The sequence below is a fragment of the Protopterus annectens genome, chromosome 10.part0 (assembly GCF_019279795.1).
Source record: "Protopterus annectens isolate FY-2018-M chromosome 10.part0, PAN1.0, whole genome shotgun sequence".
In the NCBI taxonomy this organism is placed as follows: Eukaryota; Metazoa; Chordata; order Ceratodontiformes; family Protopteridae; genus Protopterus; species Protopterus annectens.
This window is the reverse complement of record NC_056744.1, coordinates 1,003,532,840-1,003,559,680: the sequence shown is the minus strand read 5'-3', so window position 1 is coordinate 1,003,559,680 and position 26,841 is coordinate 1,003,532,840.

Genomic DNA, 26,841 nt, shown 5'->3' with positions numbered 1-26,841 from the left:
TATTGACTATAAATCCTGTTTGATCTGTATCAATTAATTTATCTACTATATCTCTTAATCTTGTAGCGAGGATGGAAGTAAATGTATTATATAGTCTATGTAGTAATGAAATAGATCTCTATGAGGAAACTAACTTATTATCCTTTCCTTGTTTAATTATAGGTGAAATTACAGAAAATTCCCATGAGAGAAGAATTATTTTGTCACTCTGAATTACCCTGAAAAACGTCAATCAGTAATTCTAAAATATTTAATGGTAGCAGAGTATATAATTCCATGCTTAAACCACCTAACCCTGAAGCTTTACCATTTTCCCCCTTTTTAAAGCTTCTTTAACTTCTATTAAGGTAATAGGCTTATTCCACAGATATATTTGTTGGTCATTAAGTTTATTAGTAACATTTTTATTTAAATACTTGCCAATTTTGTAATCATTAGGATCATTATTTTTATCTTTATTAAGATCCTCGTGGAAATTTTTGAAATTATTAAGCATCTCCTCTATATCTGAGATAAGCTTATTAGTGTGAGGATTTTGGCTATTACTGATCTGTGTCTTTTTACTTAACATCTTACTTCTATTTACTGATCTGTGTAGATTTCTTGAAGCCATTGCATAAGCAGTGCAATTTTAATCTTTCTAAAGCTATCTCTACTGTATGCATTAAAACTGTTAGATATTTTGTTATTAATGACTGCTAAAAGGGCAAATATCACCAATGTGCTTATGGACCTTAAAGCATACACTTGTAAGCTGAACTTATCATTATGATTTTCTAATAGTAAAACTAACAGTATTAATAAATTTCACAAGGCAGGACTGTTGGATTTATTGTTGAATGGGCAAATAGATCAGTATGAATATTACTTTATGGAAAACAATCATCCTGTTAATGCGGGTATATTTGATATACCCAAAATTCATGAAAACCTTTATAATCCACCGTTATGGCCTAAAGTCGATGCTAATAGGTCCAAAACACATTACATTGCCAAGCTTCTTGCTATTATGTTAAAAGAATCATTGGACAAGTTACCACAATTATGTAAAGACTCTTGGCAGTTTTTGATGAAAATCAATGAGTTACCTTTTGAACTGTATTTTGGTTACTGTTGATGTATTCAGTTTATATTCTGTTAATCCCCACAACATTGGGCTAGAATGGCTAGAAGAAATACTAACTGACATAGGGGAGTTAGCATCTGATAAATGTAGTCATTACCCTTATGGAAATAGTGTTAACCAACAATTTCATCTTTTTTTAGGGACAATTATTTAGGCAGACAACAGGTGTGGCTATAAGGGCAGCTTGTGGCCCTAATTTTGCCAACCTTATCATGGCATATTGGGAAACCAAATTTGTCCTCAACAGCAGTTATCGGCAATCCTGGTCATTCTATACCCACTACCCTGATGACATATTTATTTTGTAGGTAGATTCTAAGAACAAATTGGATGAATTAATTTTTTATTTAAACACCACTGCAAGGTTTTTAAAGTTTTCCTGTTCTTATAATAACAATAAAATATAATTTCTTGATATTGAACTTATTAAAAATTTTGATCAGAGGTGTTACTTGTCAACCATTTATAGGAATCTGTCTTTTTCTAATTAATTTCTCCATGACACCAGTTGGCACCCAAAGCACCAGTAAAAGGCTATTGTGAAGGGCCAGCTGGTGAGGGCGGCTCACATGACCTCTGATTCTGATTCTGATACTTTTTTAAAGAAGTATAAAAAGATCCCTGATATGCTTGAAAAAAGAGGCTATACTAAAGGTTTTTTTTTTTTTTTGGAAATTAATAATGAACTAGTAAACAAGAGATCTAGTGGGTTTTACTTGCCAGTACTTTGTCCAGTAAATTTTGATCATTTATTGGTACCTGACCAGAATGACCCACAGACAGATAATTGGTTGAGAGAGAGCATTTGGGAACATAGTTCATTTGTTAGCATATTTACTTTGGACAGCTTTGCAATTGCAGAAGTTATTAAAAGAAACTGGACATTAATTAAGATGGATAATGACATTTCTAAACGGACTGGTAATGTCCCCCACATAGTTTACAAAAAAGATTGGTTATTTATGCAGTTATTACAACATACAAAAATGACCAAGTATAAAAATGCAGGGATGTTTAAATGTGGAAGATGTAACCAATGTCCCCATATAATGGTAACGGATGGTATTACCATCATAGGTAAAGTGTTTAATATAAGGGGCCATTTCACTTGTGAATGTCAGAATGTAGTTTATATTGCTTGCTGTTCAAACTTCCCTGCCTACTATGTGGGAAAAGCCTGTAGAAAATTAAAAGGCAGGGTATACAAACATCTTCTAGATATAAAGAAAAATAAATTGACAAATCAGTTAATAGACATCTAGTTAATTACACTAGTCATTTCTTTTTATTTTTCAGTGATAGAACAAGTAAAAAAAAGATCTGAGAGGATTCATTGTAAGTGAAAACATATAAGTGTGAGTTAAAATGGCAACTGACATTAAATGCTATGAATTGGCCTGGTGTAATGAAGCCTGTTCTGTTAGTTGTTTGTTAAAACTCAAACATTTGGAACTTTAACAACTGTTATTTATGATGTTCCATCTGCTGGTAAATTGAATGTAGAATGTTGTGTGTAGAAATGTTACATTTGTTTCACATGGTTTTAGATTAGAAATATTATTTTTATATGTATTTATATAAGGTGCGCGTGCACACACACACACACACACACACACACACACACACACACAGACACACACACACACACACACACACACACACACACACACACACACACACACACATATATATATATATATATATATATATAGAGAGAGAGAGAGAGAGAGTTGTTTTGCTGTTATAGTTGTGTATATTTTTCCTTTGTGAATGCTCCTTTTATTTTTTTTAATTACCGTTAATTAGTATTGAATGAAGCTGTAATAAGTTTTTATATTTAATGACTAGTACAACAAGCACAGAACCAGTTCTGGTAATAAGAAATGAAAGTGGTTAACTTCTGGTTTATGCAAGTTGAGTTTGACATGCCTTTTTGGATTTTATTGTATCATTAAAAAAAAATTTATTGTAAGTCAAGTTTGGTGGAATTTGTTTTGCCTACCAGCTGTTCCCACATAGAGACTTGATTCATGGTTTGGATTTCTGTGTTATTTATGTTTGATTCTTATGGTTTTCTGACTTTATCTTATGGCATTTTTACTGTTATTGTGCATTATTTTTAATATTTAGATGCGCACACACACACACACACACACACACACACACACACACACACACACACACACACACACACACACACACACACACATATACACACACACACACACACACACACACACACATATATATCTATATATATATATATATATATATATATATATATTTCATTTTTTTAGCCCTTGAGACAATGCTTCTACTTTTGTTTGCTTGTGTACACTTCCTGTTTATGGTCCTGAAGACTTACATAACAGCTGTTTCTTTTTTGTGACATTTGGCCTTTTGGTTCTTTTGATGGGCATTACAATAGTTTTTTGACTTAGGTTTCCTTCAGAACAGCCCTTCCAGTTATCCTCATAATCTTTATTTCTATTGGTCCGAAGGGTTCCTAGCTGTTCTGATTTGATTTCCTTTTCATATAATCTACCTCACTGGAGTTTAGCCTAGATGTATTAGTTTTCCAATTACAGCCTTTAGTTTGGAGCTGTACACTTCTTATTGGCTGCGTTCTTATTAGTTTGTTTTTGCATTTAACCTTGCTTATTGGTAGATAGAGTTCTGCTTCATATTTATTAATTAGGCGGTAATATTTTTGTATGACTTTCCACTGTATTTAATGCTTTGCTGTGTGTCTGTAAATGTTTTCTGATGATGTTCTAGCAACAATAAAGAATGAAAGCAGTCAAAGTATCAGTTCTGCCTTAGAATTTTTCCTTGATTTTTTCACGTTTTTCTTCATATATATATATATATATATATATATATATATATATATATTTGCATTTGCACATTTTTAATGATTGTTGGGAAAGGTTTTTTTCAAGTGTATTTTCACACTCATGTTTTTATTTTTTACCAGGGGCTTGATTTACAGATTTGCATATTTGATAAACTTGCATTTCTGATTGGTGGATTCAAGGAATAAATATGTTGAACTTTCTTTTGCTTTAACTCTGATCAAGTCCCCGAAAAAAGGAGAATAAAATTGCTTAGTTATAAAAATGTTTCAATCTGCTGAGATGCCATGTCCCTTTTTTATTATGCTTGAGAAACAATGGCATTACCATGAAGTTAGAGTAGTAATTACAGTTACCATTTCCTGAGGGAGTCATAAGTCATGCATCTTATTAGGAGTCTATATACTACCTAAACAGCCCATTAGTATGATGGAGGACATTGTCTTCTAGAATTTTAAAAGCACAAAATTTAAAATAATCTGCCAGGGTGATTTCAGCTTTTTGAGTGGGCCAGGCCCATTGATGGCTTAGTGCAGTATTCTGTTCAGATGCACAGTCTCAGTCAATTAACATCCTTACATACCCTAACTGATGGTGCTGCAGTAGCGTTGTTGCCTCACAGTATGACATTGTCCTGTTTGTTTCTCAGCTAGAACGTCTTCTGTGTGGAGACATGCGTGAATGGGCATACCTTCGTTGAAGGTTGTGCGTCAGAGCTGGCAACCTGAGTTCCGCTGTGGCGACCCCTAACCGGGAAAAGCCGAAAGACACAACAACATACCCTAACTGACAAAAAGTGAGCTGGGAATGCTCTTTGGATTAAATGCTACCATTTATGTATTTATTATTTGGGTGGACAGACTGATTAGAAGACCCTTTTATGGCATGACCTGGGCTCAAAGCCAAGTATAGAGGGTTTATAAATGCAGCATAAGGCAGGTAGACTTACATACAGTTATCAAATGCAACAAAATAAAAGAACAGTTAAAAATACTAAGAAGATCAAGTAGAATGTCTTGTACAAATCTTTACACTACTAAGATATTAATACATATATTGGAACATAAAACTTCAATAGTTCTAAACCTTATACAGTATATGCACTATATCACTTGCTCTCTCATATGAGTCACACCAACGTCTAGAATGACCCTGTGGACAGCCATGGCTTCCTGTGGAGTTTTCAAGGTAAACAGGTAATAAAAGTAGTATGCTAGGTCTTTCTTCCATATCACACATACACACACACAAACACACATTCACTGATATCTATGACTTTATAATCTCTTGTATAGCATATCTTTGGAGAGTGGGAGGACACTGGACCATCTGGAGAAAGCTCACGTGAACACAGGGAGTACACACAGATTCTGCATAGAAGGCACACTAGCTGAGAAGCCAAACCAAGGGACCTCTTGCTGTGAGGCAGCAATGCTATCCAGTGCATCACTATTCAGTTCTATATATACACAGGTAATAATATCAGTCAGCAAGGACTGGAAGGTGACTTTAGTGCAGGAGTATGTGGGAACATGGGTGGTTTCTATTGTTAACCATTGTCCCCCCAAAATATTTACATATTACTTCCTTGTAGAGATACTTGGAGAGAATCTTCTTGATCTCTAGGAGCAAATTTTAAGATCTTTCAGACAGTATTTTGTCTAACAAAGAGAAGCCCAGAATGGAGAAGGGATGTTCTCCAATATCTGTTTTAAAAAGGAACCAGCTCAGGGAAAAGACATCCTCTTGACTGTTTCTTAAAGAATATATTTGGTCTCTGAAAGGAAGTTTTCTTTTCAAAGTATACCTAGTAGATCGGTTGACCATTCTGTTGCTGGAAGCCACTTCTGGCTGTTGGGAAGATATTAGTGGTAAGAATGAGAGTCTGCAAACCGTCCAAATCTGCAGATTTGGTTTTAGTAATCTACTGATGTCATGTTGTCCTATCTTGCCTTAATTCTTGATGGTTGGGTTCAGAACCGAGCATCGGTTCTGAGTTGGACATATACTAAAGCTCGAGTCCTTTCACTGGCTCGAGGCTACATACTATCGCAAGATGCCTAGTGACTGTTACCCAGATCTCATTTGCCACTTGAAGCTTTGGGATTGCTTTTTCACTGGCTCAGGCTAAGTGGATTTTTTCTTAACCTTTTTGTATAATTGTTAACTTATAATTGGGTAGTAGAATAATCTCCTTGATTGCTATATCTTGAGGGTTCCTTGTTCTTGATAAAGGGCCTTTCCAGTCTGTTTCTTTTTTTTGGTTTTGTGTGGGCCGTCGTTTTACTCTTAGGCCTGTATCTACCTCTGCCCCCTTTTAGGGATCCATTTAAGTTAGAGGATTCCCTTTTCTCTCCTTAGCCCATTTTTAGTTAGAGGGCTCCCCCGGTATTCCTTTCTCTGTTTAAATTAGACACGTCTCCTCAGGATAGAGGCATGAGTCGTTTACGTTAGAGACCCTCCTCTAACTTTTTCTTTACTATTACTCTCTTTTAAAAAAAAAATGTTGTTTCTCCTTATAGAGTGGTTGTGTTTGTAGTCTACACGTGTGTGAAATCCTTTTTTTTTCTAACTTGGTGTCTTTTACTGCTGTTGGTGAATCATGACTAATAGTGACAGGATGTCTAAAGAAACCAAACCGTCTGGCTTTAAAAAGTGTGATTTTTGCACACAAAAAATGTCAATCACTGATGGTCACACTAGTTGTGTGTATTGCTTAGGTGCCGTCCACCTGCTGGATTCCTGTTCTATTTGCCATGTGTTTAGTTCAAGGGCTCTGCAGGAATGGAAAAATAAACTAATTCTTTGAAGTTTGTTAAAGGGGCCTTTTGATTCAGCAGATGAAGGGACTCAGGCCTCCAAATCATCAAGCAAATCATCAAAAACTTCTTTGGCTCCAGCTTCCGAACCATTGAAGAGACCTGAAAAATTGAGTTCTTCAGATCTGAAACCTGTCGGTTCCGAGAAGGAAAAATTTACTTTGGCTCCACCTGCAGTTTCGGAACCATCTAGTAGGCGAAAGAGGAGTCTGTCACTGTCCTTGGATCTGATTTGTTTGGTGCCACAGTTTCGTCTATTACAATTGGGGGTGGGTAGCCACAAGTCTTCCCATTCCTCTCGATCATCCAGGAGCTTTTCAGATGATAATGTGGAGTGGGTTGTTAGAAGGTTGCTTCATACACCGGCCCTGGCAAAAATTCTCACCAGCTCAGCCCAGAGGGTTGTGGAGCTGTCCACAGTACTTTCTTTCCCTTCGGTTCCTCATCTGACTCAGTTGAGTTCAGAGCCAGAGTGCCTGGAAGTCCTCGTGGTGGAACCATTGGACCCGAAATCCATTCCCAGAGTTTTGGTGCCGTTCTCTGCTCTGAACACTTCGATATTGTCATCCATCGAGGGGTCTGGGGGCCAAGACTCCCTCGTCAGTTCTGGGAGAAGAGTCAAACAGGACCCTTGTCAGATCCGACTCTTCCACTCGGGGCTTCGATGCAGGTGAGTTTGGCACTCACATCAGCCTTGGAGCCATCCTCCTTGGTGCAGGGGAGATCTCCCAGTTTCTCAGAGCTGGAAGCTGTCTTGGCCCAGGATCGTGGTGCCTTCAAGGTGATGAGGAGTGCACTTTCCTCTGAGACTGCTCCACCCTTGGCTCCAGCTACTCTTCCCCAAAGGGCCAGTGTCAACCTCTACACCATCCCTCCAGCCCCAGCGTAGAGAACCAATGCCCCAGGACACCCAAATGGGTGAAATCCTCTCTTCCAAAACCTCCCTGGAACATCCCCCCTGAGGAGGTCCCTAGGAAGAAAACATCTAAGAGGAAACACATAGACTCCCCTGAGTCTGTCACATCCAATACTGACTTAGAGGACTCACATGGGTCCCCATGGTCACCCTCTGAGGAAGTCTTTTTTTAGACATCTTAGAGATCCTGAAACAGAGAGGGGGCTGGAAAACCCTCTCCCCTTCTGAAGATGAGTCGGTGTACCTGGAGGCATTTGGTTCTCAACCTCTACCTCTTGGGTGTCTCCACCTTTTGATCAGCTCCTGGGCGTAGTCAGTCAAAAGGCGTGGAGCTCTCCAGAGTCAGTGGAACTGGTTCTGAGGAGGCCCAACAAGTTCATTACCACTCTGGAAGACAGTTTTTGACCAAAGGTGTCCCAGTAGATGCTCTGGTGGTGGTGGAGGCCAGCAAGAAGAAATGAGTTGAAACTTCTGCATCTGTCCATCTGCTGAATAAGGCGTCTCAAACAATGGACAGATAGGGGAAGTGTATGTTTTCTTCAGCATCCTTTACCTTTAGGTCACCGAATTATTTATCTCATTTTACTCGTCTTCAGAGGGCTCTCCTCAAAGATCTAAGAGATACCCTCCAAGGTGTTACAGCTGAGGGTGTATCTGATAAGATAATCTCTCAGCTTGTGACCTTAACCTCTATAACTAACTCCTCCATGCACCTCATTTCTTATGAGGCCAATAGGGTGAGCAGGGCTGCAGGCACAGGAATAGCTCTGAGAAGACATTCTTGGATGCATCTTTGTGAGTTTGCTGAACCCTTCCTTTATTGACACCCTGTTTGATGGCTTGACCTTGTTCAGGCCAAAAGTGAAGGAGACTCTCACCAGGAGCGAGCAAGATGGTAGGACTCTGTCTGCCATGGGAGTACGTTTCTCTGTTCCTACTAGACCTTATCTTACAGGTCAAAAGGGTGGAAAAATGTGGTTCCAAAAATCCAAAAGAGCCTTGCCGGATGCTCATGGTGAATTTTCCCCCAGGGGCAGAGGGGGAAATAACAATAGAAGATGCCACCATCACAGCAGAGGGGTCTGCAGAATCAAGGTGACAGAGATACATTCTCGGGTAGACCCTTCCAGCATTCCTGAACGGAGGCCCACCTGTCCACCTCTGGAGGCAGTCAGGGGGAGATTATCACTGTACCCAATAGCCTGGCTAGACATGACTCAAGACAAATGGGTACAGTCCATCATATCCAGGGGATACAACATTCCTTTCTCCCTTCCACCCCTTCCATAAAGTCCATCCCAGACATACCACCCAGTCAAAGGGATCAAGCAACCCTAGAAATTCAAAGGTTGCTAGAAAAAAAGAGTCATCCAAGAAGCCCCTGCAGACCAAATCAGATCCAGAGTTTACTCAAGGTTCTTTTTAGTTCCAAAAAAGACATGGTACTGGAGACCAGTTTTGGATTTCAGCAAACTGAACAAGTTGGTGAAGAAAACGAAGTTCCGGATGGTAACACTGCAGTCTATACTCCCTTTTCTGGAACAAGACAATTGGATGTGCTCCATAGAGCTTCAGGATGTGTACTACCATATAAAGATGGACAGGTGCTCCAGAATATATCTACACTTCCAGCTGGGAGCCAGTCACTACCAATTCAGAGTTCTGCCCTTTGGCCTCACTACAGCCCCCAGAGTGTTTACCAAATGTATGGCAGTAGTTATGGCTCACCTGAGGCATCAAGGATTCTGGGTGTTTCCATACTTAGATGACTGGCTCCTGACCACCACCACCAAGCATCTACTAACCAGGACAAGAGACACCACCATTCATCTCTGCTCAGAGCTGGGCATTACTATAAACTTAGAAAAATCTGCCTTGTTGCAATCACAGCATATTATCTTTATAGGGGCAGACTTAAACACAGAAGACATAGTGGCAAAACTGCCTCATGAAAGAGTTCAAACGCTGTGCCATAAGGTGTCAATATTGCTCAAGAAGAAAAAAGCGCAAGCAAAATTTGTCCTCAAGGTTCTGGACTTAATGGCAGCTGCAATAACACTAGTCCTACTGGTGCACCTACACATGAGAATATTATAGTGGCTACTTTTCGCTCAGTGGTCTATGCAGGAGTTGCCCATGTCACACAAGATTTTCATTATGAACACATGCAAGAGGGACCTACAATGGTGGCTTCAGTCCACGCAGGTAACGATAGGCAGACCATTTGCTCTTCCCCAACCTGTAGCTATGACAACCACGGATGCTTCCCAGATGGGGGGGGGGCATTATCTGGGCCAGACTGTCCAAGGAACTTGGTAAGAACATGAATACCACTTGCACATCAATATCCTAGAGATGAGAGCAGTGCTGCTGGTGTTGCAAGCATTCCAGAGCTCTCTTCCAACAGGTACGATTGCAATACAAACAGACAATATGTCTGTGGTGTGGTACATCAACAATCAAGGCAGAACCAGATCCTATCCCCTCTTTCGAGAGGCTCAGGGAGTTTGGCAATGGGCACTTTCTTTTCAATGTTTTCTAATTGCAATGCACATCCCGGGGAAATCCAACGTGATAGCAGACAAGCTAAGCAGGGCAATTCTTATGCCTCATGATTGGTCCCTCAAACAGGAAATTACTAACTGAATTTTTCACAAATGGGCCAGTCTTGCTGTGACCTCTTTGCCATGTCGATCAACTCCAAATGCAGCAGCTACTTTGCCCTAATCCCCCTGCTGGGGGAGTCACCTAGGGATGCACTTGTTCACGATTGGCCCCCGGGACTTCCTTAGGCATTTCCCTGGTTCCTATTAATACCCAATGTTCTCCAGAAAGCCAGATCATTGAGTTGCAAGCTGATTCTCATTGCTCCTTACTTGCCTAGTCAGATATGGTTCCCCTTTCTATGGCCCCATCTTCAGGAGGAGCCTTGGATCCTGGACCCAGTGCTGGATCTTCTGACTCATCAGTCAGGAATGCTCCACCCATCTCTTCAAAGCCTCAAACTGACGGCTTGGTTACTCCACTTCCCATCTTAGCCAAGCTTCCAGATCTATCTCCAGCAGTGCGACACATTTTGGTTTCATCGCACAAGAATACAACTAGGAAACTCTATGCAAGCAAATGGAAGAGGTTTTCTTGCTGGGCTGACAAGAAGCATATAGACCCTTTTACAGCCCCTATATCAACAATCCTGGAATTTTTAACAGAAACCATTAATCAGGGTGCAGCGGTGGCCACGGTATGAATACAACTAGCTGCTATATCAAACTACCACGTAGAAGACATGTTATCTAACATAATGTCCCACAGATTATGCAAAGCCTTTCTGAGGGGTACATTCCTTTTAAGACCTCCCATAAGAGAACCACCACCTCCTTGGAATCTAAATTTGGTGTTATCCTCCTTAATTCTTCCTCAATTCGAACCAGTCTTCTCTTGCCCACTAAAGTTTTTATCTTGGAAGACAATCTTTTTGATAGCCATTACTTCCGCTGGGAGGGTTTCAGAACTGCAAGCTCTGTTCGTCCCACATATCTGATTTTCCACAATGACAGAGTGTCTCTTAGGACAAATCCTTCCTTTCTGCCAAAAGTTTGTTCTGAGGCCAATTTAAATCAGTCTATTGAGCTACTGGCGTTTTTCCCCAATTATGGCAACAAGGCAGAATATGAGCTTCACCAGCTGGATGTACATGGGCAGTTACATTTCTACTTACATAGGACAAAGGACTTTAGAAAATCTGACCAACTGTTTGTTTCATTCTCAAAAAAACAGAAAATAAACTTCAGTTTCAAAAGTGACCTTATCAAAATGGCTTACAGATACCATTACTTGTGCCTATAACTCTTATAATAAAGAGCTGCTGGGAAAAATTAGAGGGCATTCAACTAGAGCAATGTCAACTTCCACTGCCTTTCAAGCTAGGCTCCCTTTGGATTCAATTTGTGCTGCAGCCACATGGGTTAACCTTCATACCTTTATCACTCATTACAAAGTAGATGTAGCCTTCTGGAATAGGGCATCCTTTAGTTCCACTGTTCTGGAGAGTTTATTCCCTTAAGCCACCCGAATAAGAAGATGCTGGGGACGCTGTCCCAACAATCAAGAATAAAGGCGAGATAGGAAAACATAACATAAAGAAATTATGTATTCACCATAACGTTCCATGTTTGTTGTCCATAATCTCACCTTCATTCTTGCATCCCAACCTCCTTCCCCCTTCCAGGAGGATCGAGAGGATCTTCTCTAAGATTGGCTGTAAGTTCCTAATTCCCTTCATGCCTTAGGAATTATGGGCAGAGGATCTATTGTAGTAGTTGTATTGGGTTGCATAGTCACGTGATTAGTTGTCTCAAACAAGATCTGGGTAACAGTCGCTAGGCATCTTGGGATAGTATGTAGCCTTGAGCCAGTGAAAGCTCTAGAGCTTTGGTATATGGCCGAGTCAGAACCGATGCTCAGTTCTGAACCCAACCATCAAGAATGAAAGTGTGATTATGGACAACAAACATGGAACATTATGGTGAGTACATAACTTTTTTTTTACATGTTAAATGCTGAGGGAAATAACAAAAATGATAGTCTGCATTCCAACTTGGGAAGAAGAACTTTTCTGGCTAATGTTGTCTGGGCAGTTGGAAAGAAAAATGAAGATGTGAGATTCTATACTAGAGTTTTAATTGTGATAGGATTTTATCAATGACATCAGTGTGGGTAGCAAAGATTAAATATAGATCAAGTGTAAGACCCAAATATTTGTATTCTAAAGTGTACAGAATGGGGATTAATATTATTTTGATTGGCTCTAATAATAATGTCTGGTAGGTTTGGGTACTTGTGGGGTGGTGGGTGGAGAATAGCATATAATTTTTTTTTTGATTATTCAGAAGATTACTAGATTTAGACCACTGACACAGATCAGCAAGGAATGCTGGAGCTGAGTACATAACTAGTAAGGGTGTGGCAGTGACAGGCCCACATGTTGCGGGTTGCAGGAAGTGAAGTCCCCCTGCATAAATGATAGTGACCGCAAGGGTTTAGAATTCACTGTTTTCTTCTGTTGGCTTAAGGGTGAACTTTTAAAACTCTGGAACTGGTCTCTCTGTATTTAAAGGGTCAGATATTATGTCTTCCAAGGCCAGAGGACTAGTTGACACGCCCATCCCTATAGATATGTCACCATTCAAGGTAGAACACAGGGGCATTTTTATTAGCCGATCCCTATTCATGGTGGTTAATATGTTTACCCACATCACTGATGTGGCTCACAGGTTCTTGTGGTATAAGCTCTATATCTGTAAAACATTCTGTGAACCATGCAACACCTAATTCATGAGGTATGCATGTGAATAAATCTTTAACATCTACCGTGATGAATTTGATGTTCCCAACATTTGTGATTGCACCGCATTTAGTTTTGTTAAAAAATACCAAGAATCGCGACAAATATGATGGAGATTTTTGATTTTATGCTTTAATTGGATGTCAATGCATTTAGCTATAAAATATGTTTTGGTGCCACCCGCATCCACTATAGGACGTAAAGGTGGATTTTGTAAATCTTTATGTAACTTGGGTGCACCAAAAATTATGGGTATCCTTGGGTTTTGAACATGCATATAAATAAAGGCTTCCTTAGTGATTTGTCCCTGCCATAACATATCTTCTAAATAATAATTAATTCTAGTATTAGAAATGTTAATTTCATTTAGGGAAGCCTCAATATAGGCATCATCATACAAAATGTGTAATAAAAGCTCGCTGTAGTCCATGACATTCATTATAACCAGACCCCCGCCTTTGTCTGGTTGCATGAACCGTAAATCTCGTTTTGATTTTAATTCCATTAACATTTCATGCTCCTCTTGAAAAATTTGTATTATTGTGTGATCCTTTATTATTCTGCAGATAATGTCTAAAATCCAGTTCACAAATATCTTCGAATAACTTAATTTTTGGATGCAGAGGAAGGTTAAAGGAACTGGGAATATGCATAGGATTATTTTCTGCGTTCGCAGTTTCATGATGTAAAATTGCTAAGTTCAGTTTCCTGGAGAAAAGTTTCAATTCAGTTACAAGATCTGTTACTTTTGCTTTTCTTTCTGGTATGAAGGTGAGTCCTTTACTAAAAATGTTGACATATTCTACATTAATATCAGCCTGACTATAATTTGCTAAACAAACCAATACAGCCTCACAATGAAAAGAGACTTAGCATAACAGTAAACTTGTTTGTTCTTGAAACTCGCATTCATTGAAACAGCACTGAAACCAAAATTCAAAGAAATCTGGTCAGTCAAATATTAAGGTTACCTTTGAGCTGTTTTAAACCATAGGCCCCTTGCACACATTTTTAGGACCATGCATACATGCACGTGTTTTTTGATGTACCCTGTGACGACCGAGCCCTGGCCCAGCAATCAAGAAGTCTCAATCCTCACCACTAACACCAAAGAGGTTGTCTCCTAGAGGAGGAAAGGATGACTAATACACGCAGTAAAGTACAATTTCCCTTAAGTGCACACAGAGATCACAGTCAGTCTGGGGTTGGCTGCTCCCTTGCTCACCAGGTCCTCAATAAGACTCCCCACTGGCACAGCTATAGGGTCCAGGTCTCAGCGTAACTGGGTAAGCTAGGACCTCCAGTACCCTCTCTGTCCAACCAGCGCTTCGTGTCCCTGCCCAAGTAGCTGACACAACACACATTCACTTTGAGATAAGTATTTATACAACTTCACAGACACTCCTGGGAAAGGCTGACACAGATTCTCCAGCTGTGCCCCTTTACCCAGACTATATGGTAGTAATTACTGCCACCACCCAGTTAATAATATTAGCTACTAAAAGTCCCTTAAAAGGGTGTTCAATTATTACTGTGCAATATTAATATCCAGTGGTAATGTGACTATGCAGTCTAAGGCTTATTGGAAGGGCTTAGACAGTAAACTCTATAAATATATAATGTACTGTAAAGCATACTTCATCTCTACACAAAGCAGACACAGGTAGAAGGTTTTAAAAATATTTAATAATAAATAATTAAAACACAAGACAAAACTACTACACCACAGAGATATCTAAGAGTTCACAGCTCACACAAAAACTTAAAATAATAGAGTAGGACAGGTCTGTTTTCAAAGAAAAATACCTAATTAATCTTTACTAGCTTTAACTATTCCTACAAGATATCACAGTGCTAAAAACTTACATGTGAGCATAAGCAGAGTGCTGATAAATTAGATGTCCAGATCAAAATGCTCCAGGTCTCTTGTGAGAAATAGTATTTAAACATTACTAACAAACATGTCTCTAAGGCCCTCCCAAAATTACATCATTTTTGACACTTAGATTTTCCCAGTATTCATATTGCATCATCTTAACACGTGGTCTGAGTTCTCAGGCCACAAATTGCATTATTTAGCAATCTAACATCTCCTCAAAAACTTCCAACGATGCAAGACATTTCACATGTATATGCTAACAGAAACTAAAGCAATAAAAGCACCTTCCACATCTAAATTCTTGTCATAAACTTTAGCCTTAAAACAATGGGCATGAAATCTTTATCCAGCCGCCCTCAGGCCGAATTCTAACATGAAAGGATACAACATGCTTCACTGGGCCACTAGAGTGCAATGTTGTCACTTATTTTGCAGTTCCACATTTCACAGTGTTTTCTTACATTTAAAAACACAAGCCTGTATTTTACATTTATTTATTTTACATTTGTTAACTGGGGGTATCTGACTGAGCCGAAAAGCCCCTTTTTTAGTAGCGGCCCGGGGAGAAAAGCTCCACAAAGAAAAATTACAGATACATTTAATTAGACATGATCAGTATACACACAAATTACAAAAGACATGTTTTTACAGTGGTATTCAGCACATCAACAGTTACAGTGGAGAGAACAAACAAAAAATATTAATTTAAAAATAAAGGTAATTAATAGATTTGTGGTGTACAGCTGAAATCTGGAACATAGGTAGAATACATACATAGTACACAGGTACAGTACATACATTGTAGATTAGCCAGTGTTTGTGAGTAAGAGTGAAAACTATTATCAAGTACTTTAGGTTCACTATGTGTACCTTATCCGCTTTCACTAGCCTGGGGAGCAATCATGGCACTGCCAACTTTGCTTGAGATGTTGCCTAATTAGGTTTTTAAAGGAGGCTTTGGATGATGTGTTTTGTATGCTAGTGGGGAGAGAGTTCCATTTTTTAGTCAATGAACTACTATATGGTGTGTCTCCAAAGCTATTGTAGCTGTTGGTGACTTCTAGCAGTAGTTTGCTTGATGATCTAAGAGGCCTTTTGGTTGAGTGATGTTGTACTAGGTTTTTGAAGGCAGGACACTTATTGGGGAGGTAATAGATAGAATGACAGAGGCAGAGCTGATTGTAGGTTAGGAGGTTGGGCAGTTCAAGCCAGTAGAGCTGTCACAAAGCAGTACAGTGATGAGTTCTATATGAGCAATTTGCAGCAAAGCGGGCAATTCTGTTATAGCAGGCTTCCGTTTTGCTTAGTTCAGTTTTTTTGAAATTAGTCAGAATGGGAGATGCATAGAGTAGGGTGGATAGAAGTTGGGAGTGAGCAATGGCTGATCTTGTGTTGTTGGTAAGAAATGGTTTGATACGGTAGAGTGATCCCAGTTTGGCATGTACTTTTTTAATAGTTAAGTTGAAATAACTATCAAATTTTAGGTGGGTGTCTATGGTTATTCCCAATAGCTTAGCCTGTGCCACTGGAGTGATTGGGGTAGCATTTGTGGAGTAGATAGTGAATTGACTGTTATCAGTGTTTTTGTTAGAACTGGTTATAATCATAAGCTGAGTTTTCTTTGGATTGAGGATAAGTTGGGCTTTGGTAAGGTAGTTTTCAACGTCAGAGAATGCTAGTTGAGTTGTTTGCAGGAAGGTGGGAATGTTTTGTGCAGCACAGATTAAGGTAGTGTCATCTGCATACTGAATGATAGATGCATGCTGTGTGGAGGTATGGAGGTCATTTGTGAAGACTGTGAATAGTAGTGGTCCTAAGATAGAACCCTGTGGGACTCCTATAGTTATGGGCAGATGAGGAGAGAGAGAATTTTCCCATTTCACAGCTTGGTACCTGTCAGTTAAGTAGCTTTGGAACCAGGTAAGAGTGTAATTTGATAGGCGATATTGGTTTAGTTTGTTTAGCAGAATTTGGTGTGAGACTGTGTCAAATGCTTTGGACATATCCAAGAAAAGAGTTGACACCTTTAGGCCTTCATTTTTGAGATGGTTTACTGTGTCTGTGAAACAGAGGAGGGCTGTAGTGGTACTATGGGCAGGTCTGAAACCATGCTGAGTAGGTGACAGGATGTTGCTGTCTAGGGGATAGTAAAGCAATGGGTCTGTAGTTATTAAGTTCAGTGGAGGTCCCACCTTTATGTATGGGTGTAACATAGGATTTTTTCCAGAGTTTGGGCACATAGTTTTCAACAATTGATCTGTTTATGAGAGTGGAGACTGGGATAGCAATAGCATCCGCTGTGAGTTTCAAGAAATAGCAGGGGAGTAGGTCGGCTGCTGTTGATGAGGTTTTTAGTTTAGAGAGCATGCTTTTGATTGAAGTGGTGGAAACTGTTTTGAGGGTAAAGCTTGTATTAGTGTTATTTGTGTTGGGGGGGGGTAGTGAGGAAGGAACTGTCCTGTGATACTAAGGATAGAACTGAGTTCACAAAGTGGGAGTTTCGATGGGAACTTTAGTGTCAGGGGTGGTTGGTTTGGGGGTAGCCTTTTGGGTGAATTTTAAAAGCTGGTTTACATTTTTCCAAAATTTTTGGGGGTTGTGTTGGTATTTAGTTTGTAATGTTGTATAGTAGGATTTTTTGTCCAACCTAATGCATTTTTTTGCACGGTTGCACAGTTCTTGGTACTTAGTTAGGCTATGTGTTTCTTTGCTTTTTTGATAGTAAAGCCAGGCAGTGTCTCTGGACTTGAGGATTTGTTTGGTTTCTTTACTGAGCCAGGGGTTTGTAGAGGTTCTAACCTTGATTTTGTGCAATGGAGCGACAGTGTCTAGGTGTTGTAGAAATGTTTTGTTGAAACATGCTACAGCCTGGTCTAGTGGGAGGGTTTTTAGGGGGGGTCCAGTCACAGTTACAGAGTAAAGTGTAAAGTGTTTATACAGTTGATAAAATTATATATTAAATTCTATTTGACTAGGCTGGCAGCCTTCGCCCATCTCTCCCCAGTCATCACATCACTTCCCCTCCAGGGAACTCAAGCAAGTTTTTCAAGTGCCCTTCCACATCTAAATTCTGATCATAAACTTTAGCCTTAAAACAATGGGCATGAAATCTTTATCCAGCCGCCCTCGGGCCGAATTCTAACATGAAAGGATACAACATGTTTCACTGGTCCAGTGGAGTGCAATGTTGTCACATATGTTGCAGTTCCACATTTCACAGTGTTTTCTTACATTTAAAAACACAAGCCTGTATTTTACATTTATTTATACAGTTGATAGAATTATATATTAAATTCTATTTGACTAGGCTGGCAGTCTTCGCCCATCTCTCCCCAGTCGTCACATACCCATCCTGATTGCATTAAATTATATTCATTGTATAATACAACACCAATTATTAGAGTGTGTTTTAAATTTGTAGGTTTGAACATTTTTCCAGTAAGCAATGAAACAAAATGTGTGAACTAAGAATGACAGAACTACCAATTACAAAACTTTTCAACCACAAAAGGCCACTCAAATATCTGTCATTACAATCCACCAATATCAGTCATTATACACAATCTCTGCAGAAGTAAAAATCATCTGAATAATTCCACATTAAACAGATCTATAACTAATGAAGAGGCTGCTGCCGGCAAACAACTTTACATTTCAGTGTTTCATGTACAAATTCAGTGGCTGCTACCCTTGAAGAATAAATTGGCCATGTTACATTAAAAATGGCAAGCTGGTAATTTTGCAATAGGGAATAGCTGTCAAACCAGCAACAGATTTATAGTTACTAGGCATCTCATCCAAAGGATGACACACTCAGAAGCACCCCTATCCCACCCTTAAAGGGCATTGCATTATCAACACTCCTACTCATGATGTGGGAGTAGAACTCACTATGCTACTAACACTGCTTTCAAACTCTGATGATGACCATTTGTTAAACAAGACAACTGCACAATGAAAACAGACTTAGCATGAGCAACAATAAACTTCTCTTTCCTTAACAGACTTAGCATGAGCAAAAGTAAACTTATCTTCCCTTGAAACTCAACATTCCTTAAAAATGCACAGAAATTCAAGATTCTTTGAAAATGCAGAAACACAACATTCTTTGAAAATGCAGAAACTCAACATTCTTTGAAAATGTACAGAATCTCAACAGTCCTTGAAAGTGCACAGTAATTCAACATTTTTTGAAAGTGCAGAAACTCAATATTTTTTGAAAATGTAGAAACTCAACATTCCTTGACAATGTACAGAAACTCAACAATCCTTAAAAATGTACAAAAACTCAGCACTCCTTGATGACAGTTTGGCAGTCGGTGTTGAGGATTCAGGATCTAGTCTTCTGTAATGAAGGTACAGGATTAAGTTATCCACATTTGTTTGTTATCCTCATAACACTTGAATGGACTGCCTGTAAAACTCCCATGCTCTGCTCCAATGTGCTGACATACATCTGGTGCTACTACAACTAAGGGCACATACAGTGTGTGTCCTTAAAGAAGAAGTGTATAACAAATGCAAGGTATGTTCTCAAAAAGGAAATTTAAATTTTGTGGCAGTCCCCTGGCCAGTGGGATCCCCAAAAGCCAGTGTTGGTCCTCACCCTAAGCCAGTGGGCCCTAGGCAAATCCCTACATCACCTAGTGCTGGATGAGGCTTTGGGTCTAAGCACATGTGGAATAATTGATACCAGGAGTATATACCAAGACAAATGTGCCTCAAGACAGCCCTGTCTTAGTGGATACACTACACTGTTACATTAAATGTAAATAATCAGTAGGACAGTCAAATCCATCACCACAATGCATGGAATATCTATCCATCCTAAAGCTGCATAAGGGACAGAAAGGGAATTTCCTGACAAAATAAACTAGATTATTTTTGACTTAGTACCTGATTTATTCCTGAGCACAGAAGTTGAGGGGTATGTATGTGCTGTAGAGACTGCCTTGCAGAGAGTATATATATATATATATATATATATATATATATATATATATATATATATATATATATATATATATATATATATATATATATATATATATATATATATATCTGCAGAGCTAGCAACCTGGCGGTATGAATCTTGGTTCTAGACGAATGATTATAATTGTTGAAATGACACCACGACCACATGTTCAAAATGGGAAAAGGGATTGTGTATGTATGTGTATGTATGTATGTATACACACACACACACACACACACACACACACATATATATATATATATATATATATATATATATATATATATATATACACACACACACACACACACACACACAGACACACACATACATACAGACACAGCAGAAGTGTCCCTTTTTGTTAAGTGACACATTCAGTCATATGCATTTAACATTTGAAATAACACACAAAATGCTATTATGAGTAATTGCTAATAATTATCTAGTAGTCCTTGGTTTGATTACACTGATTACTTTGATATTAATTGCCATATTTTGCAGCCCTTAGCAAATTACTTAGCCAGACAGTGATCCTAGGTCAACCAATAAAAGGGCACTTGCCAAGTGGAATTACCAGGGTAATAATTTTATATATTTATATGTGTATGTGTGCGCATATGCATGTGTGTGCCTGTACATGTGTGTGCGTGGTGTGTGTGTGTGTTTGTGTGTGTCTATATATATATATATATATATATATATATACACATTTGTTGTATCCTCATTTTATATGCCATCCTGTTCTATTGTTTGTCTGTGTTTTATTTTTTTAATTTCTGTTGCCACGGGTCAAATGCATAATGGTATGGTTACCACAGGTGACCTGAAAGCCCAGTTTCTATTTTGTCATAAGAAAAATTAACAAGGGGAGCAATCACAAGCAAATGTCTAAACGTAGTGATTTAATAAAATAATCCTAGATTTGTAGCATAACGCTAAGCATTTAAATTCAAGCTGATATGAGAAAAACGCACTAATTTCTACTGTATGCTGCTAAACTGATGAGATTAAGAGACAGTGATGTGGCCAGTAGTGTGGTGTACATGCTAGTGGAGGCTAGGTAGCCATCTTAATAGCTGATATACACCACAGCAGAGCTCCAAAGGAGTTATTGAGAGCACAGATTGCTAAAGGGATGACTCATTCTGTCACAGCCCTGTGAATATTTTTCCCTTAAGACTCAGCTGGGTGACTACATGGGTACCATGGGTTGCTCGTGATCTTGCTTATTGAGTAATTTACCATGCAGCATAGCTGCAGAAGGTCTTTAAAGCATGAGCTGGCTAACTGATTTAAAGTAGTTTGAGGACACAACTTCAGTGTGTAAAGGGATACTGTAAGCTGATGACTCACCTGTAATATGTAGCTTATAATACAGACAACACTCCAGACTAGCATCTTCTCACTTTACAGATGCTACTGGGCAATACATTGTAAATGAGAGAAAAACTAAGGTTATGCTGCTTGAAAACATTTTAAATCAAAGGCATCAGCCTCTGTTTAATTCATGACTGTTGAAATATCTGGGATTCTTAAAATCTTACAAATATTTAGCCATACGAGGTGGCCAGAAGGACACACTGACATGGTTATAAAACAGATTCATCAAAATCTAGAAATATTAAACTGAATCAAAAATTAGGTTGCCCCGAAATTAAAATCAACTTTATCCTAATCTCCCAACCACACAATCTCATATCCAAAGTCATTTGTTTTATTTTTTTATAATTAAAGCAAGCCAATGTTATTGCTGTAATACTGGAACAGTACTTATGAAATATAAGGGAAAACAAAACAAAGTCAAGAGACCACTTTATTACAAACAGCTGTTTGTAATAAAGTGGTCACTTGACGTTGTTTTCTTTTCCCCTTATTTTTTTTATCATAGCAGGTATAATAGATAATGTTCTTTTCAACTTATCTAGGACTTCCACTGCAACTGTAAGATCTTCTATCCACAGTTATTATTCTTCACATCATTGCCAGGTCATGGATAAACAATTATGGGGCTTTTAAATAAATGCACTGGCATCCATCACAATGGAGATAGCAGTAAGTAGATAACTATGGCAGTGAATCTATTCTCTTCTTTCCAGAAAAGGTAGCAGCTCATCAACTACTGGACAGTCAGTCCTTACCTGCGCACACTAGGCAGTCATGCACCATGCCAACTCAGACTTTTTATTTCTTGCCATGTTGAGTATTGGAAGATGCTAAGAGGAAAAAGAGATCTGGGGAAACTGGGCCTCATCCTGCAGAAGATGTTGACATTTTGTGATGATCGTAAGCACCCTCTCTTTGTCATCTGGCAGGCATAGTTGCAGGGCATGGTTATACGTGGTTGCTGCAAGTACCTACGCAGAGCTATGATGCTCATTTGGAATGCATGCAATGTGATCGGTCTTGTGCCCTCAAGTCCTTGTGTGCTGGACCATAGTACTGGGTCTTCACCTAGCATCCATCCTACAGTAAACCTTAGACTGACTCCCTTCCCTGGGATGGGTGAGCTGAACTTGGCATCTCACTCTGTTATCTATGCGGCAGTCGTCTTCTGCATCTGGGGTAATAACTGAGGCTGGATTATATTAAGATAAATCAGGGCTTTATTCCTGTGTGCCACACAGTTGGCAAAGTACTATGTTACTTGACCCTATGAAACTGATGAAGTGATTAGATGGCCTGTATCGGCACCCTTGTACTGCTAACCTTCTCTGTTTAAAATCAGGAGTCTAACAAATTTCATTGAAAATGATGCAGAAGTTTCACAATTCCCCTCCACAATTACATGACTGCAATCTTTTTTTTACAGATGACAACAACCAGAAGATATTGTTCAATTGGATAGTCAAAACAAGGCTTCTTTAGCTGATATAAACAACAGATTAAGACAAATAAAATAAATAACTTTCATATAAATCATCATTAATTTATGTATTTTCCTGAATACTAACATAGGCAGACTTTATAGAGCTATTTGGTTAATAATACTACTTTTTTTGACTCTACAACTAAACTGAATAGTATGCTAATTTGTTCTAGAAATCAACATATCTTCGATTCAGGTTAACCTTCTTTGCCACTTATTTAAGCAAAAATAACATTAGCATATCTAAAATATTTAAATAATCTGCTAAGATTAGGTAATGGATCACATTACATACCTCAAAGAATAAGGATGCACTGTTTTAAATCTGCATTCAAAACCTGTCATGAATATTTTTCTAATTATCTTGTGGCTAACCTCTAAGCTCCTTTGAATATCTGAAGTTATTCTAGCAAGGTGTACCCCAGTACATCTCACCAAAGCCATGCACTGGGAAAAGCAATATTTGTGTTTTGTTTTGGCATAAATCTAAAAACATATGGTCATATCACTCGTATTCATAATATGAAGGTCATTAGAAATTATTGAATTCATTTTTAGTGGTTATTTCAGTTTATAAGTGAAGGTGCTTGTGGTTATGAAACACACATATGGAAAAATGAGAACAAAGCAAATGTTTCAAATGGGACCTGAGCCAATTATCTTCTGGAAAATTCTTGAGTTGTACTACCAGTTGTAGCCTGAGGATCAGTGCTTAGGTCCCATCTGAAACATTTTCTGTCACATTCAAATAAAAGGCATTAATCTGTTTATTAAAACATGCAATACAACAAAAGAATAGAATATATAAACTGCAAGTGCAGATAAACTAGATGAAAAAAGAAAGAAATATTCAGTATTTAGACTTAAATAAGATCATGCTTAGAACAAGTCACCTAAATGGATTTTGGGCAAATAAATACATTTTATGTGCTTTTTAAAGCTAGCCGATATAAGGCACTCCAAAAGACAGTGTAGGTGTACTGCCTGATATGCAGAAACTTTGAGCCATTCTATAAGAAGTACAGGCAGTTCAAGACTGCCAAATGGAACATTTAGCTTGCATGATAAGGAATCGGCAAGGTATTCTTTACTTAGATGTATGCCATATATATCCATGGCTTCATTTCTGAGGGATTGCAATTAACAAATATTTGTAACTACTAGGTTATGTGGTGAGAAAAGTGACATGCTCCTTGGCAAGTCCAAGTCATATCTGACAACTGGTAGCAACGTAGGAAAAAGTACCCACTTCAGTAAGTCGAGGCTCAAACAATGTTTGGAGTGCTTCATTTTGCTCTTTCCTTTACTTATAATTCTTTTGTCTAAAATTTACATTAATAGGCAATCCAATTATATTAATCTGAAAGTCTATAGTAGAGTTAATAGAGCTGAAAACAGATAACTTTTAATCAGCTCCCTATTGAAATGTCGGCACTTGTAATGCCAAGTGCCAACAGACTGAAAAGAAAAGATTGCAAATCCAGGAGAAAAGCAAATTTTGAGCAATGCTGTTTACCTTTAAACTTTTTTTTTGCAACCCTCCACACTCTTAAATTTATATATATATATATATATATATATATATATATATATATATATATATATAGATATATATATATATACATATATATTAACTCTGGGATTGCCGTACCTTGGAGAAAAGGAAATATTCAATGAAAAGGTAATCTTGGACCTGGTAAATAAACTAAGTCCATTTTTTTGGCCTTCATTATCTGTGTATTATGACATACTCTAGCGGGTCCCAACCGTTCAAATGGTTACCCTTTTCACTTTTAATGTTGTCAGAATATGTAAATGCCATTTTTAATATTCTCACCATATTTAACAGAAACAACCTTGCCAAAAGACCATGGTAAAAAATGGTTTAAAAAGCAGAGCTTTCTAAACAGACCCCTGGAGAATGCTAATGACCTTGCCAGTCCATTCAGAGAATGTATTTTCAAGTCTGCTTGTGAATTATTCACAAATTACTAATCAATAAAGCCTTTAATTTTTACAATGGTTTTAATCTTGAAAATGATTAATTTGCTTACTAGAATAGAATAATGAAGCTTATTACATAATCAGTATATAAGAAAATAAAATGTATGTGCTGTGAAAGTCAGTGTTCAGTGCATGACTAATTGGGCAACACTTGCCACCACTAATCTTGTGCTGGTGTATATCTTACAGTCCTAAGACACTTAGCATTTATGGTAAGAACTCTGTAACTTACATACTGTGGAATTCAGACTTGTAACAGAATTATTGGTCATAAATGATGAGTACAATCATAGATTTTCAAGGAAGGAAATATGAACTTTTAAGAGAATATAAATAAAAATATCTGTTGGAAATATGCTGACAGAGGACACCAGTTCATACATCTGCTTCAAATGTTATATGCTGTTAGAAAGCTCCTGCTTTTAGATTTAGAAAGATTATTGAAAGCTTAGTTTTGCACTGCTAATAGAAAATCAGTGTATTTATGAAGTTATCAAATATATAAATAAAAATATAAGAATGCTTGCATCCGCTGGAGTAGTAAGGGCAGTTTAATCTTAACTCATAGTCTCTGTGTACCTGCCAATATTTCAAAACAAGATCTGCTCAGTCACCCCAGATTAATAAAGGTTACGACACAGTGTACACTGTGTATACTTAGTGTAACCTTTCTGAGTTTATAGTCAGCACCTAGAGCTGATCCTAAATTCATAACGTGTGCACAAAGTGTTCAAATACTGTACACTTTATGGGAACCCTTATGAATCCCTTCACAAGACTTTTTATTACTATCCATTTCTAACTCTCATCTACAGTCTACAAAGCTGTCCCATATCATGTTCATAGGTTCATAGGTGTGTACTAGGCTAATGGCCCTGGAGCCTTTAAAAGCCTAGCCCATAGGATTACCCTGGCATCGTGCCACCCGACCTTAGTTCCTAGTGCCTCTGTTGAGTAGAGCCACTGGAGTGATCCCCTAGGGTGAATTTTCTATTTCCCATCCACTCATCAAGATTTCTCTTGAAGAGGGCCAGTGAGGTGCTCTGCTTGACATGTATGGGAAGTCTATTCCATAGTCTCTGGGTTATGAACCTGTCCCTTCAGCATATTTTCTGTTGATTGTGGTAATGAGGTTGAGGTCTCTTGAGCATGTGGTGCGGAGTAATTCAGATTTCTTTAGATGCAGCATTTCTAACAGAGCTGGGTCAGACATGGCTTTGTAAGTCAAGCAGAGCTTGCCTCTAAGTAGGCGATATGAGAAAGAGAATAGTTGGAGTTTTTTGAGTCTGTCCATATAGGCAGGTGATTAAGGCCTAAGATCCTCTTTGTGAGGTACTATTTAGGCCTCTTCAGTTGTTGCAGGTGTCTAGTGAGGTACATGCCAAATGGGGCATTGTACTCGATGATTGGCCTAATGAGGGAAGAGTAGAGGGAGACAATGACCTCTTTCTTCCTGGATGCAAAACCCTTAGTAATGAGATGTGCCACATAGAAGGACTTTCTGACCATACTGGTGATGTGGTGGTCATAAGAGAGGTTGTTGTCAACCTGTGTTCCCAGATCACTTATAACGCCTCCTGTGTTCAGTGGACTACCATCAATGTGGTAATTCAAGGGACTGGGTTTTTCCCAAGGGGGAGACGACACATTTTTTGGCATTGAGCTTAAAGCCATGGTTCTGACACCAGTCATTGGTGTCATTGAAGCCTTTCTCTAGGATGTCAACATAACTTGGGGAGTTAATAATAGCTCCCAACTTGCAATCATCTGTGAAATTTGAAGCCAGAGTCCCTTTGTGTTGGTCTGGACTTTAGGGAAATAGATACCAAACAGGAGAGGACCCAAGACTGAACAGTGTGGGACCCCACTCATGACTCATCAGCAGTCTGACTTGGAGTCAGCTACTTTCACACTGTGGGTTCTATCTGTTCTATCTGTGAGCCAGTTTGCAACCCACTTAGTGGTATAGGGGTTGATGCCTAGCTTAGTGAGTTTTTCTATGATTCCTGAGTGGGGAATGATATTCAAAGGTCTTGGCCAGATCAAGGTAGGCTGTA